Genomic DNA, 14,356 nt, shown 5'->3' with positions numbered 1-14,356 from the left:
TCTCTGGAGTTCCTTTAGGCAGCGCTCTTAAACCCCTCTCCTCGCGCACCAGGAAACACAGAGGCACGAAAAAGTCTCTTGCCTCCTCAGCAGGTGCAGCCTTTTCCCCGGACTCCCTCCCGGCTAGCCGTGGCGCACTAACCCCTTCGGGCTATGTTCAAGCCGCCAACCCCAGTCCTCTCCCTGAGCTCCGACCGAAACCGAAACCGAGCCTCAGCTCGCAGCCCCTCCCGCCTCGGCGGGCGAGCACACAAGCCTCTCGGGCTGGTGAGTGCCGGTCGGCACCGATCCTCTATGCGGGAATCTCTCCGCTCTGCCCTCCGCGCCCCCGTTGCTGTGCTGTCCCCCGCGGCTCCGAAGCTCCCCGCTCCGCCTCCCGCAATCTCTGCCCGCGAAGGGGCTTCCTAGTGTGTGGAGACCTTTCCTCCTTCACAGCTCCCTCCCGCTGGTGCAGGTGCCGTCCCTATTCTATTGTCTCTGTTTTTAATTAATTTTTTCTTTTGCCCTACCCAGATACGTGGGGAGTTTCTTGCCTTTTGGGAGGTCTGAGGTCTTCTGCCAGCATTCAGTAGGTGTTCTGTAGGAGTTGTTCCACATGTAGATGTATTTCTGGTGTATTTGTGGGGAGGAAGGTGATCTCCGCGTCTTACTCCTCCGCCATCTTTCCACCGCCCCTCGGATTAAGTGCTCTTAATTCATCTCTAGCTGAGTTCAGAGGAGGAAAAAGATAATAGGTTTGGGTTGACCTGAGACGGCTTTATGAAAGAGGCTAGATTTGAATTAGGTCTTGAAAGATACACCAGGCTGTCTACATCAGTGTAGTAGGCTGAGTGCTCATCTTCTTCCCGCTGCAGGACATCATAAGGTAAACCAACCTGCGTGAAAACTCTCCAGAGGGGAGAGTTGTTGTGTCAAGACCCAGCTGGCAGCACTCATAGCCAGCATTCATCTGCATGTACACTGGGCCTCCCGCAACACCCTCCAGTGCTCTTTTTGTGTCTGTCTCCAACAATTGCCTCCTCCGTCTCTCCTGCCTTTGCATATTCTAAAAATTCTTTGAGACTTATCTCGGGGTCTTCCTCCTCCAGAGATGAGCTTCTGAACCTTTATATTCCTAGAACTTTCATTATGTATGATACTCATATAGCTCATATAACACATACTGCTCTGTTCTGTCTTAACTGTCTAACTATATTTCAAGCTCCTGGAGAGCACAGGCCATATCTTCTATCTACCAAAGCCATGGAAGGGACTTAAATGATGACTTAGAAAGGTGGCCCTCTAGTTGATTATCACTGGGGGTTTTCAGAGAGAGAGATTCTTGGGCCCTGTCTTATATGTAACGAATCTAATTTTGTGGGTTTGTCTGTAAGCATTTGCTCAGGGCAGGGTGGGTTAGGGGGATGTGAGAGGAAGCTGTGTCTGTTGTGCTTTGTTTTTGTTCTACATTTACTGTCTACAAAATATAGTGCCTCCTGATACATATGCGTGGCACCTATGATTTACAGCTTACTTTCTGGTTCTTCATTTGACATAGGACACTGAAGTTTCTGTTACTTTTCCATGACCCTGACTCAAATTCAGAAAAGAGGGATTATTCTGCATTCTGAGAATGGACAGCAAGCCCAGCTCAGTGTCATGCCATTCTCCTACAGAGCTCTCCTGTTTACACTCTTGGAATTGTACCCTGATGGTTGTACAGTAGCTTGTTCTGTATGTCCTGGGCTGGAGAAATGAGACCCTGAGTTTTACTCTGTACCTTCTATATGGAAGTTTAGGAGGGCTGCAATAGGCCTGAAGACTCAGTATATTATAGTGCATATCCAATATGTGCTTTTGCTAAATAAATCTGATAAAGCATAGAGTTAGGTTAGAAAAGATAACGTCCAAATAAAAATGTCTAGCTAGAGAAACATTTTTTTCCTCTGCTGAAAGGTAAAGCATAATTTCAGCATTTGGTGTCAGGAATTACTCAGAAAATACAAGTCAAACTTCTATAAAGGAGGACTTTTATTCCTTTGTAAATCTAGTGGAAAATTAATCATACAAAATACAGTGGTGCCAAGAAAGCATTTAAGAGCACAGATGCATGAATATGAAACATTATATTTTCCAGGCAGTGTGTTTCCTTAGCCGAGTAGACTCCTTCATGACTGAAGTGATCATTACACCACAGTGATGGGTGACAAAGACTCATGTTTTCCTATGTTTTAATCATTTATTTGGAACTGACATTTATTTGTTTTCCTATGTTTTAATCATTTATTTGGAACTGTGCATGTTACACAGTGAATGGGACATTTCTGAGGATTTCCCCTCCTCCCTGCTTCAAGGTAGTGTCTATATGGACTGAACTGAATTTAGAGATATCTGGCATCCTGTATTCCAACTGTCTATCTAATGAAGTAAATGCTCCGGTTGATAAGAATGCTTTGGCACTGTGTGAGAGGAGGAAGGAACAATAGCGTGAAAGTTTCTGTCTGCTTCAGACTATTTAGGAGGGAGTAAATTTATATGGTGCCCTGGAAGCTCAGTTCCCCCTGATGTGGTACAGCTCCAGTGGGAGCAGCTGGTGTGGCCACATTCCAGTGGCTTACACCCCAAAACTACTACTGTTACTTGCCTCCCTGAGAGATTTGTTCAACTGTTATCTTCTGAGATATTGAATTATGATGTATATATGTATATGTATATATATTCCACAATATATACATACATATATATATATATATAGGATTTTTAATTACCACAAACTGTCTGTTGTTCCATACTGTTCCATTTTAGATTTTTTTCTCTTTTTAACATCTTTATTGGAGTATAATTGCTTTACAGTGGTGTGTTTCTGCTTTTCAACAAAGTGAATCAGTTACATATATCCCCACATCTCCTCCCCTTGCGTCTCCCTCCCACCCTCCCGATCCCTCCCCTCTAGGTGGTCACAAAGCACCGAGCTGATCTCCCTGTGCCATGTGGCTGCTTCCCACTAGCTATCTGTTTTATATTTGGTAGTGTATATATGTCCATGCCACCCTCACTTCACATTCTCTATGTCTGCATCTTTATTCCTGTCCTGCCCCTAGGTTCATCAGAACCATTTTTTTTTTTTTTTTAGATTCCATATATATGTGTTAGCATACAGTATTTGTTTCTCTCTTTCTGAGTTACTTCACTCCGTATGACAGACTCTAGGTCCATCCACCTCACTACAAATAACTCAATTTCGTTTCCTTTTACGGTCGAGTAATATTCCATTGTACATATGTGCCACATCTTCTTTATCCATTCATCTGTTGATGGACACTTAGGTTGCTTCCATGTCCTTGCTATTGTAAATAGAGCTGCAATGAACACTGTGGTACACGACTCTTTTTGAATTATGGTTTTCTCAGGGTATATGCCCAGTAGTAGGATTGCTGGGTCATATGGCAGTTCTATTTTTAGTTTTTTAAGTAACCTCCATACTGTTCTCCATAGTGGCTGTATCAATTTACATTCCCCCCAATAGTGCAAGAGGGTTCCCTTTTCTCGACACCCTCGCCAGCATTTACTGTTTGTAGATTTTTTGATGATGGTCATTCTGACTGGTGTGAGGTGACACCTCATTGTAGTTTTGATTTGCATTTCTCTAATGATTAGTGATGTTGAGCATCCTTTCATGTGTTTATTGGTAATCTGTATATCTTCTTTGGAGAAGTATCTATTTAGGTCTTCTGCCCATTTTTGGATTGGATTGTTTGTTTTTTTGATATTGAGCTGCCTGAGCTGCTTGTATATCTTAGAGATTAATCTTTGTCAGTTGATTCATTTGCAAATATTTTCTCCCATTCTGAGGGTTGTCTTTTTGTCTTGTTTATGGTTTCCTTTCCTGTGCAGAAGCTTTTAAGTGTCATTAGGTCCCATTTGTTTATTTTTGTTTTTATTTCCATTTCTTTAGGAGGCGGGTCAAAAAGGATCTTGCTGTGAGTTATGTCATAGAGTGTTCTGTCTGTGTTTTCCTCTAAGAGTTTTATAGTGCCTGGTCTTACATTTAGGTCTTTAATCCATTTTGAGCTTATTTTTGTGTATGGTGTTAGGGAGTGATCTAATCTCCTACTTTTACATGTACCTGTCCAGTTTTCCCAGGACCACTTATTGAAGAGGCTGTCCTTTCTCCACTGTACATTCCTGCCTCCTTTATCAAAGATAAGGTGACCATATGTGCATGGGTTTATCTCTGGACTTTCTATCCTGTTCCATTGATCTATCTTTCTGTTTTTGTGCCAGTACCATACTGTCTTGATTACTGTAGCTTTGTAGTATAGTCTGAAGTCAGGAAGCCTGATTCCTCCAGCTCCGTTTTTCGTTCTCAAGATAGCTTTGGCTATTCGGGGTCTTTCATGGTTTTTTAAATAATAACTTCTTCATCATGAAATTCCTGATTCAAAATGTATGCACTCTGATACGTACACATATGAGAGTGTCCATTTCCTTCCTAATTTGCCAACCTCGGGTATTATAATTTTTAAATATTTGCTCATGTGATAGGAGAAAAATATAAAAATATAAATCCTTATTTTAATGACCACAGAGAAAGCTTTATTTTGCTAAAAGATAACAGGACTTCTAGTCCAAACAAGGATAAAATTAACATGACATATACGTAACATGATGAGTTACGTATATTCATTGTTGTAAAGTTTTTCAAAAGTGGCTACAATTGTTTCCCTCACCATATCTGACTTTCGCAATATGATTTTGCAGAATCTTCCAACAAGAAGTAGAGTCCATTTCTTCACTCCTTGGATCTGGGTTGGACTTGTGTTGGTTTGCAAATTGGCTCCCATACACAGAGGGCAAGAAGAGATGGAAGAAAGAGGCAGACCACACCAGATTGGTAGCTGGTAGGATCGTGGTGTATGATCCTTTTACTGTGCTGCTGGATTCTGTTTGCTAGTATTTTGTTGAGGATTTTTGCATCTGTGTTCAGTGATATTGGCCTGTAGCTTTCTTTTTGTGTGGCATCTTTTTCTGGTTTTGGTATCAGGGTGATGGTGGCCTCATAGAATGAGTGTTGGAGTGTTCCTCCTTCTGCTGTATTTTGGAAGATTTTGAGAAGGATGGGTGTTAGCTCTTCTGTAAATGTTTGATAGAATTTGCCTGTGACACCATCTGGTCCTGGGCTTTTGTTTGTTGGAAGATTTTTCATCACAGTTTCAGTTTCAGTGGTTGTGATTGGTCTGTTTATATTTTCTATTCCTGGTTCAGTCTTGGAAGGTTGTGCTTTTCTAAGAATTTGTCCATTTCTTCCAGGTTGTCCGTTATATTGGCATATTGTTGCTTGTAGTAATCTCTCATAATCCTTTGTATGTCTGCAGTGTCTGTTGTAACTTCTTTTTCATTTCTAATTCTATTGATTTGACTCCTCTCCCTTGTTTTCTTGATGAGTCTGGCTAATGGTTTATCAATTTTGTTCATCTTCTCAAAGAACCAGCTTTTAGTTTTATTGATCTTTGCTATCGTTTCCTTCATTTCTTTTTCATTTATTTCTGATCTGATCTTTATGATTTCTTTCCTTCTGCTAACTTTGGGGATTTTTTGTTCTTTCTCTAATTGCTTTAGGTGTAATGTTAGGTTGTTTATTTGAGATGTTTCTTGTTTTTTGAGGTAGGACTGTATTGCTATAAACTTCCCTCTTAGAAGTGCTTTTGCTTCATCCCATAGTTTTGGGTCGTTGTGTTTTCATTGTCATTTGTTTCTAGGTATTTTTTGATTTATTCTTTGATTTCTTCAGTGATCTCTTGGTTATTTAGTAGTGTATTGTTCAGGCTCCATGTGTTTGTATTCTTTACATATTTTTCCTTATAATTGGTATCTAGTCTCACAGCCTTGTGGTCGGAAAAGATACTTGATACGGTTTCAATTTTCTTAAATTTACCAAGGCTTGATTTGTGACCTAAGATATGATCTATCCTGGAGAATGTTCCATGAGCACTTGAGAAGAATGTGTATTTTGTTGTTTTTGGATGGAATGTCCTATAAATATCAATTAAGTCCATCTTTTTTAATGTATCATTTAAAGCTTGTTTTCCTTATTTATTTTCATTTGGATGATCTGTCCATTGGTGAAAGTGGGGTGTTAAAATCCCCTACTATGATTGTGTTACTGTCGATTTCCCCTTTTATGGCTGTTAGTATTTGCCTTATGTATTGAGATGCTCCTATGTTGGGTGCATAAATATTTACAATTGTTATATCTTCTTCTTGGATTGATCCCTTGATCATTATGGAGTGGTGTCCTTCTTTGTCTCTTGTAATAGTGTTTATTTTAAAGTCTATTTTGTCTCATATGAGAATTGTTACTCCAGCTTTCTTCTGATTTCCATTTTCATGGAATATCTTTTTCCATCCCCTCCCTTTCAGTCTGTATGTGTCCCTAGGTCTGAAGTGGGTCTCTTGTGGATAGCCTATATATGGGTTTTGTTTTTGTATCCATTCAGCCAGTCTATGTCTTTTGGTGGGAGCATTTAATCCATTTACATTTAAGGTAATTATCAATATGTATGTTCCTATTACCATTTTCTTAATTGTTTTGGGTTTGTTATTGTAGGTCTTTTCCTTCTCTTGTGTTTCCTGCCTAAAGAAGTTCCTTTAGCTCTTGTTGTAAAGCTGATTTGGTGGTGCTGAATTCTCTTAACTTTTGCTTGTCTGTAAAGTTTTTAATTCCTCCATTTAATCTGAATGAGATCCTTGCTGGGTAGAGTAATCTTGGTTGTAGAGTTTTCCCTTTCATCACTTTAAATATGTCCTGCCACTCCTTTCTGGCTTGCAGAGTTTCTGCTGAAAAATCAGCTGTTAACCTTATGGGGATTCCCTTATATGTTATTTGTTTTTTTTCCTTTCTGCTTTTAATATCTTTTCTTTGTATTTAATTTTTGATAGTTTGATTAATATGTGTCTTGGCATGTTTCTTCTTGGATTTATCCTGTCTGGGACTGTCTGTGCTTCCTTGATTTGATTGACTATTTCCTTTCCCATGTTAGGGAAGTTTTCAACTATAATCTTTTCAATTACTTTCTCAGACCCTGCCTATTTCTCTTCTTCTTCTGGGACCCCTATAATTCGAATGTTGGTGCATTTAATGTTGTCCCATAAGTCTCCCTGACTGTCCTCAATTATTTTTATTCTTTCTTCTTTTTTCTGCTCTGTGGTAGTTATTTCCACTATTTTATCTTCCAGGTCACTTATCCGTTCTTCTGCCTCAGTTATTCTGCTATTGATTCCTTCTAGAGAATTTTTAATTTCATTTATTTTGTTGTTCATCATTGCTTGTTTGCTCTTTAATTCTTCTAGGTCCTCGTTAAGCATTTCTTGTATTTTCTCCATTCTATTTCCAAGATTTTGGATTATGTTTACTATCATTACTCTGAATTCTTTTTTCAGGTAGACTGCCTATTTCCTCTTCATTTGTTTGGTCTGGTGGATTTTTACCTTGCTCCTTCATCTGCTGTGTGTTTCTCTGTCATCTCATTTTGCTTAACTTACTGTGTTTGGGATCTTCTTTTTGCAGCCTGCAGGTTTGTGGTTCCTTTTGTTTTGGGTGTCTGCCCCTGGTGGCTATGGTTAGTTCAGTGGGTTATGTAGGCTTCCTGGTAGAGGGGACTGGTGACTGTGTTCTGGTGGATGAGGCTAGATCTTGTCTTTCTGCTGGGCAGGACCACGTCCTGTGATGTGTTTTGGGGTGTCTGTGACCTTATTATGATTTTAGGCAGCCACTCTGCTAATGGGTGAGGTTGTTTCCTGTCTTGCTAGTTGTTTGGCATAGAGTGTCCAGCCCTGTAGCTTGCTGGTCGTTGAGTGGAGCTAGGTCTTAGCGTTGAGATGGGAGATCTCTGGTAGGGCTTTTGCCGTTTGATACTACGTGGAGCCGGGAGGTCTCTGGTGGACCAATGTCCTGAACCTGGCTCTCCCACCTCAGAGGCACAGGCCTGACACCTGGCTGGAGTATGACGACCTTGTCAGCCACACGGCTTTTGGGAAGTCTGAGGTCTTCTGCCAGCGTTCAGTAGGTGTTCTGTAGGAGTTGTTCCACATGTAGATGTATTTCTGATGTATTTGTGAGGAAGAAGGTGATCTCCACGTCTTAATCCTCCGCTGTCTTGAAGGTCTCTCACAGACGCTTTTAATAGTATTATTACTGTGAATTTTTTCCGTCACTCTTCCTGAACTTGGCTTTCAAGTTCTTCATGTTTAGTTCATTCAGCCTTCCAGAGCTCTAGAGGAGACTTTCAGCATCCCACCTAGGTGGCGGCGGCTTCCAGGCCCTGCTGGCTGCACCACCCTGCCTGCCACTTCCCCAGGAAAACATGACTGCCAGGCTCCCCATTTTAGTTTTTAAGGCACCTCATTCTGTTTTCTTTTAAAAGTGTTTTATTTTTACTTTTCTGAAATATTTCTTTGGAATATTTCACAATTAGATTCACCACATTTTAAAATGCATATCAACTTTACTGATAATAGCTTTTGCCACTGTGATTTTTACCAGTGTTACTGAGATATAATTGATATATAACATTGTACAGGTTTAAGGCATACACCAGATTGAGTTGATACTTATATATTGCAAAATGATTAACACAATAGTATTAGCTAACACCTCCATCACTTCACATAATTACCATTTCTTTTTTGTGGTGAGAACATTTCAGATCTATTTCTTAACAACTTTCAAGTATATAATACAATATTAAGAACTATAATCACCATGTTGTACATTAGATCCCCAGACAATCTCTCCATTTTTTTTTTTTTTTTTTTTGCCACATCCAGCCCCTGGTGACAACCCCTCTATTCCTATGATGTTGGCATTTTTAGATTCCACATATAAGTGAGATCATACAGTATTTGTTCTTCTCTGACTTATTTCACTAGCATAATGCCCTCAAGGTCAATCCATGTTGTTGTAAATGGAAGGATTTCCTTCTTTCTCATGGCTGAATAATACTCCATGGATCTGTTGATGAACACTTAGGTTGTTTCCATACGTTGGCTATTGTGAATAGTGCTGCAGTGAATGTGGAGGGCAGGTATCTCTTCAAGATCCTGTTTTTCTTTCCTTTGGCTATATGCCCAGGAGTGGGATTGCTGGACCTTATGGTAGTTCTATTTTTAATTTTTTGAGGAAACTTTACACTGTTTTCTATAAAGGGTATATTATTTTATATTTCTGCCTATCTTTTCTCCACATCCTCACCAATGTTCATCTCTTATCTTTTAGATGACAGCTATCTTAATAAGTGTGAGGTGATATCTTTTTTTTTTTTTTTTTAGGACTGATTTGTGGGTTTAATGAGATATCATCAACATACTTTATAATCTACAAAGCATACATTTATATAATGACAGCTACTTTGTATTGAGCATCCTCAAATTCTACTACCCTACGATTCTAGGAATAGTAGTGGAAGCTTTACGTATATAATTAATAGTATCTCTTAATCCTCAACACAACCCCCCCACTGTTGTTATGATTACATTCAATATATAAACAAGTTAATAATCAGCTCAAATGAGGCTGGCTGGATTGGTTTGCTAAGGTCAAACAAATAGAAAGGGGAAGAGAGTCAGGATTCAACTTAATATTACTTCCAAATAGAGGCCTTCCTTTCCTTTTAGCATAGAGCTAGGAAAACATTTTATGTCCTTCAGAACAGCGGGTGTCATTAAGAAAAAGGGGAAATGGGGTTGGTGGAGGGTGGGTAGGGGGTGGGGGAAGAACCACTGAATAACCTGCCACTATAACAAAGTTAACAAAGAAAACACCCTGATAAAACTTGTGCTTGCGTTTTACAACAGACCACCTGAAAACCCCTGGACTTCATAATACACTTTTTTTTTATGTATCAAATATAAGGTGCAAAGTAAAAAATACATGTTTTCGAAGCTAGAAGAGCCATCCATCCCAGCCAGATCCAGACTTAGTTATCACGCATATACACAAATCAAAAATGACATGAAACAGGAAAAACAGGACTTCCTTTGCTTTCAGAAAAGCCAAGAAGCAAAGAAAACTCTTTTTAGAAATACAGAAAGAAAAATTTTTTCGTAGTAGCTAATATGCCTTCCTTAGGCATTAAGACACATTTCTGTTCATAACCTTGATACAGCCATATTTTTACTCTATAAAAATCAAGTCTCCCAGTAAAAATGGTATTTTACCACACTAATCTTTAAATCCCATCACTGAAAACATAATACACACCAATTTCTAACCTCTTGGAACATTCTGCAAAATGGATTTTAGTCACTGGAATGAATAATTGCTCGGAAAAGCAGCACTGCCTCAACTGTGGTACGATTTGGTAGTCAATATTCTTGTTTTCCAATAAAAAGGTGATCTCATAAGCAGAAACCCTGGACTCCTTGTGGTTTCATCGATCGAGAGAATGTTTCTGAGCAGCTTCTGAGCAAACATTTCTTAACAGGTTGATCACAGATCTGGGGTCTTCACTCCTCATAATGGCACTGCCAGATACAATCATGTTAGCTCCTGCCTCTGCGCATTTATGGATGGTGTCAGGACCTACTCCACCATCAACTTCAATGTCCAAAGACGGGAACTGGGTCCTCAACCAGTGAACTGTAGTTCCTGGTTTGATAGCAAGGCCAACCTTCATTCCATTCTCCCGAATGTCTTTGATCAGAGCCCCTGGGTTCTCAGTAGCCTCGAGATGAAAAGTGTATTGATTGGCTCCTGCTACAGCCATTGGCTTTACCCACTGTTCCGGCCTGGACACCATCATGTGCATGTCAAAGAAAGGGTCCTGGCCTAGCTGCTTTCGGAGGCTTTCTACCACAGGGTGACCAAAGGTGATGTTGGGAACAAAATGCATCCAGGTGCAGATAATCGGCCCCAGAGTCCAGCATCCAAAGGCACTCCACCCCTAAACTGGCCAGGTCGCTGTTGAGGATGGACGGGCCAATCTTGCAGCCGGACGCCATGGTTCTAGTTCTCTAAAGCCGTGAGGTGATATCTCATTGTGGTTTTGTTTTGTTTTTTGTTTTTTTTTTTTTGCGGTACGCGGGCCTCTCACTGCTGTGGCCTCTCCTGTTGTGGAGCACAGCCTCCGGACGCACAGGCTCAGCGGCCATGGCTCACGGGCCCAGCCGCTGCGCGGCATGTGGGATCTTCCCAGACCAGGTCAAGAACCCGTGTCCCCTGCATCGTCAGGTGGACTCTCAACCATTGCGCCACCAGGGAAGCCCTCATGTGGTTTTGATTTGCATTTCCCTGATGCTTAGTGATGCTGAGCACCCGTTCATATACCTGTTTCTATTTGTATGTCTTCTTCGGAAAAATATTCAATTCCTCTGCCCATTTTATAATTGGATTGTGTTTTTGCTATTCAGCAAATTCTTCACATATTTTGCATATTAACCCCTTATCAGATATATGATTGGCAAATATTTTCTCCTATTATATAAGGTACCTTTTCATTTTATAGGTTCTTTTGCTATGCAAAAGCTTTTTAGTTTGATGTAGTCCCACTTATTAATTTTTGCTTTTGTTGCTTGTGCTTTTGGCATCATATCCAAAAAATCATTGCCAGTGCAAGAGAGTGGTTTTCCTATGTTTTCAAGTCTTTAATCTATTTTGAGTTAATTTTTGAGAGTTGTGTAAGGTAACAGTTCAGTTTCATTCTTCTGCATCTGATTATCCAGTTTTCCCAACACCGCTTGTTGAAGAGACTGTCCTTTTGCCATTGAGTATTCTGGGCCCCCTTGTCAAATATTTGTTGACTGTATATGTGAGGGTTCTGATTCCATTGGTTAGTGTATCTATTTTTATGCCAGTACCATACTATTTTTACTATAGCTTTGTATGATAAGTTTGAAATCAGGAAGTGTGATGTCTCCAGCTTTATTCTTTCTCAGGATTACTTTGTCTATTGAGAGGTTTTTTGTTTGTTTCCATACAAATTTTAGGATTATTTTCTCTATTTCTGTGAAAAATGCCATTGGAATTTTGATAGGGTTTGCATTGAATCTATAGATGGCTTTGGGTAGTATGGACATGATAACAATATTCTTCTGATCCATGAACACAAGATATCTTTCCATTTGTTTGTGCCTTCAGTTTCTTTCAACAAAGTCTTATTATTTTCCATATAAAGATTTTTCACTTCCTTGATTAAATTTATTCCTAAGTAGTTTTTTTTGTGTGATGCTACTGTGAATGGGGTTATTTCTTTTTCAGTTATTTTGTGTTAGTGTATAGAAATACAACTGGTTTCTGTGTGTTAATCTTGTATCTCACAACTTTAGTGAATTTGTTGATTAGCTCTAACAGATTTTTTTTTTTGGTAGAATCTTTAGGATTTTCTGTACAAAAGATGATATCGTCTGCAAACAGAGACAATTTTAATTCTTCCGTTTTGATTTGGCTGACTTTCATTTCTTTTTTTGCCTGATTACTCTGGCTAGGACTTCTAATACAGTCATCCTTCAGTATCCACAGGGGACTGTTTTCAGGAGCCCTGCAGATACCAAAATCCATGGATCCTCAACTCCCTTATATGAAATGGTGTATTTGCCTATACCTATGTACATCCTCCCATATACTTTAAATCATCTCTAGATTATGATACCTAATACAATGTAGATGCTATGTAAAAAACAATGTAAACACTGTGTAAATAGTTGCCAGTGTACTGCAAATTCAAGTTTCGCTTTTTGGAATTTTCTGGAATTTTTCCCCCAAATATTTTTGATTTACTGTTGGTTGAATCTGTGGGTGTGGAACCCATGGATATGAAGGGCTGACTCTACTGTGTTGAATGAAAGTGGAGAGAATGGGTACATTTCTCTTGTTCCTGATTTTAGAGGAAAAGTTTTCAACCTTTCACCACTGAGTATAATGTTAGCTGTAGGCTTGTCATATATGACCTTTATTATGTTGAGGTATGTTCCTTCTATACCAATATCACATTTATTGATTTTGCATATGTTGAACCATTCTGGCATCACAGGGATAAATCCTGCATGATCATGATATATTACCCTTTTAATATGCTGTTGAATTTGGTTTTCTGATATTTTGTTGAGAATTTTTTGCATCTGTATTCACCAGGTGTTTTAGCCTGTAGTTTTCTTTCCTCATAGCATCATTATCTGGTTTTGGTATCAGTATAATGTTGACCTCATAAAATGAGTTTGAGAATATTCTCTCCTCTTCAGTTTTTTGGAAGAGTTTGTGAAGGATTGGTGTTAATTCTTTAAATGTTTAGTAGAATTCACCAGTGAAACCATCTGGTACTGCACTTTTCTTTGTGGGAAGTTTTTAATTACTGATTCATTCGCCCTACTCATTATTGGTCTGTTCAGGTGTTCTTTTTCTTTATGATTCAGTGTTGGTAGGGTGTATGTTTCTAGAAATGTATCCATTTCTTTTAGGCTTTCCAATTTGTTGGCATATAATTGTTCATAATGGTCTCTTTATGATCCTTTTTATGAAATCAGTGGCAAAGTCTCCTCTGATTTTATTTACTTGGTCTTTCCTACTTAGTCTAGTTAAGATTGGTCAATTTTGTGTATTTTTTCAGGAAAGCAGTTTTTAGTTTTATGGATCTTTTCTACTATTTTTTCTGGGGTCTATTTCATTTATTTCTGCTCTGGTCTTTATTTCCTTCATTTTGCTAACATTGGACTTAGTTTGTTCTTGCTTTTCTAGTTCTTTGAGGTGTAAAGTTAGGTTGTTTGAGATCTTTTTTCTTTATGTAGGCATTTATCACTGCAAACTTTCTCTTAGAACTGCCTTTGTAGCATCTCATAGGTTTTCGGGTGTTGTATTTCCATTTTTATTTGTTTCAAGATATTTTTTGATAGCCATTTTGGTTTCCTCTCTGACCCATTTGTTGTTCAGGAATGTGAACAACTGTATGTTTGTGAATTTTCCAGCTTTCCTCCTGTTATTGATATCTAGTTTCATGTCACTGTGGTGGGAAAAGATACTTGGTATGATTTCAATCTTCTTAAGTTTGCTAAGACTTACTTTGTGACCTGTCATATGAACTATCCTGGAGAATGTTCTGTGTGTGCTTAAGAAGAGTATATTATGCTGCTGTTAAATGGAATGTCTGTATATGTCTCGTAGGTCCATTTGGTCTAAAAAATAGTTCAAATCCAAAATTTTTTCGTTTTTTATGTATGATTGATCTATTCATTGTTGAAAGTGGGATATTCAATTCCCTACTATTATTGTAGTGTTGTCTGTTTCTCCCTTCAGATCTTTTAGCACTTGGGAGTGGTGGTGAACTCCCTCACCTTTTGTTTGTCCTGGAAAGCCTTTATCTCGTCTTCAGTTATGAAAGAAATCTTTGCT

General features: G+C 39.0%; 1 pseudogene; it reads right to left on the bottom strand.

Annotated features, from left to right (window-relative positions):
* Window positions 1–10,406: 10,406 nt before the first annotated feature.
* Window positions 10,407–10,977, bottom strand: LOC103077392 (ribulose-phosphate 3-epimerase pseudogene; annotated as a pseudogene).
* Between the last annotated feature and the right edge of the window lie 3,379 nt (window positions 10,978–14,356).

The sequence above is a fragment of the Lipotes vexillifer genome, unplaced genomic scaffold (assembly GCF_000442215.2).
Source record: "Lipotes vexillifer unplaced genomic scaffold, Lipotes_vexillifer_v1.1 scaffold278, whole genome shotgun sequence".
In the NCBI taxonomy this organism is placed as follows: domain Eukaryota; kingdom Metazoa; phylum Chordata; class Mammalia; order Artiodactyla; family Lipotidae; genus Lipotes; species Lipotes vexillifer.
The sequence above is the reverse complement of the archived record's forward strand: the minus strand, read 5'-3'. Positions and strand labels throughout refer to the sequence as shown.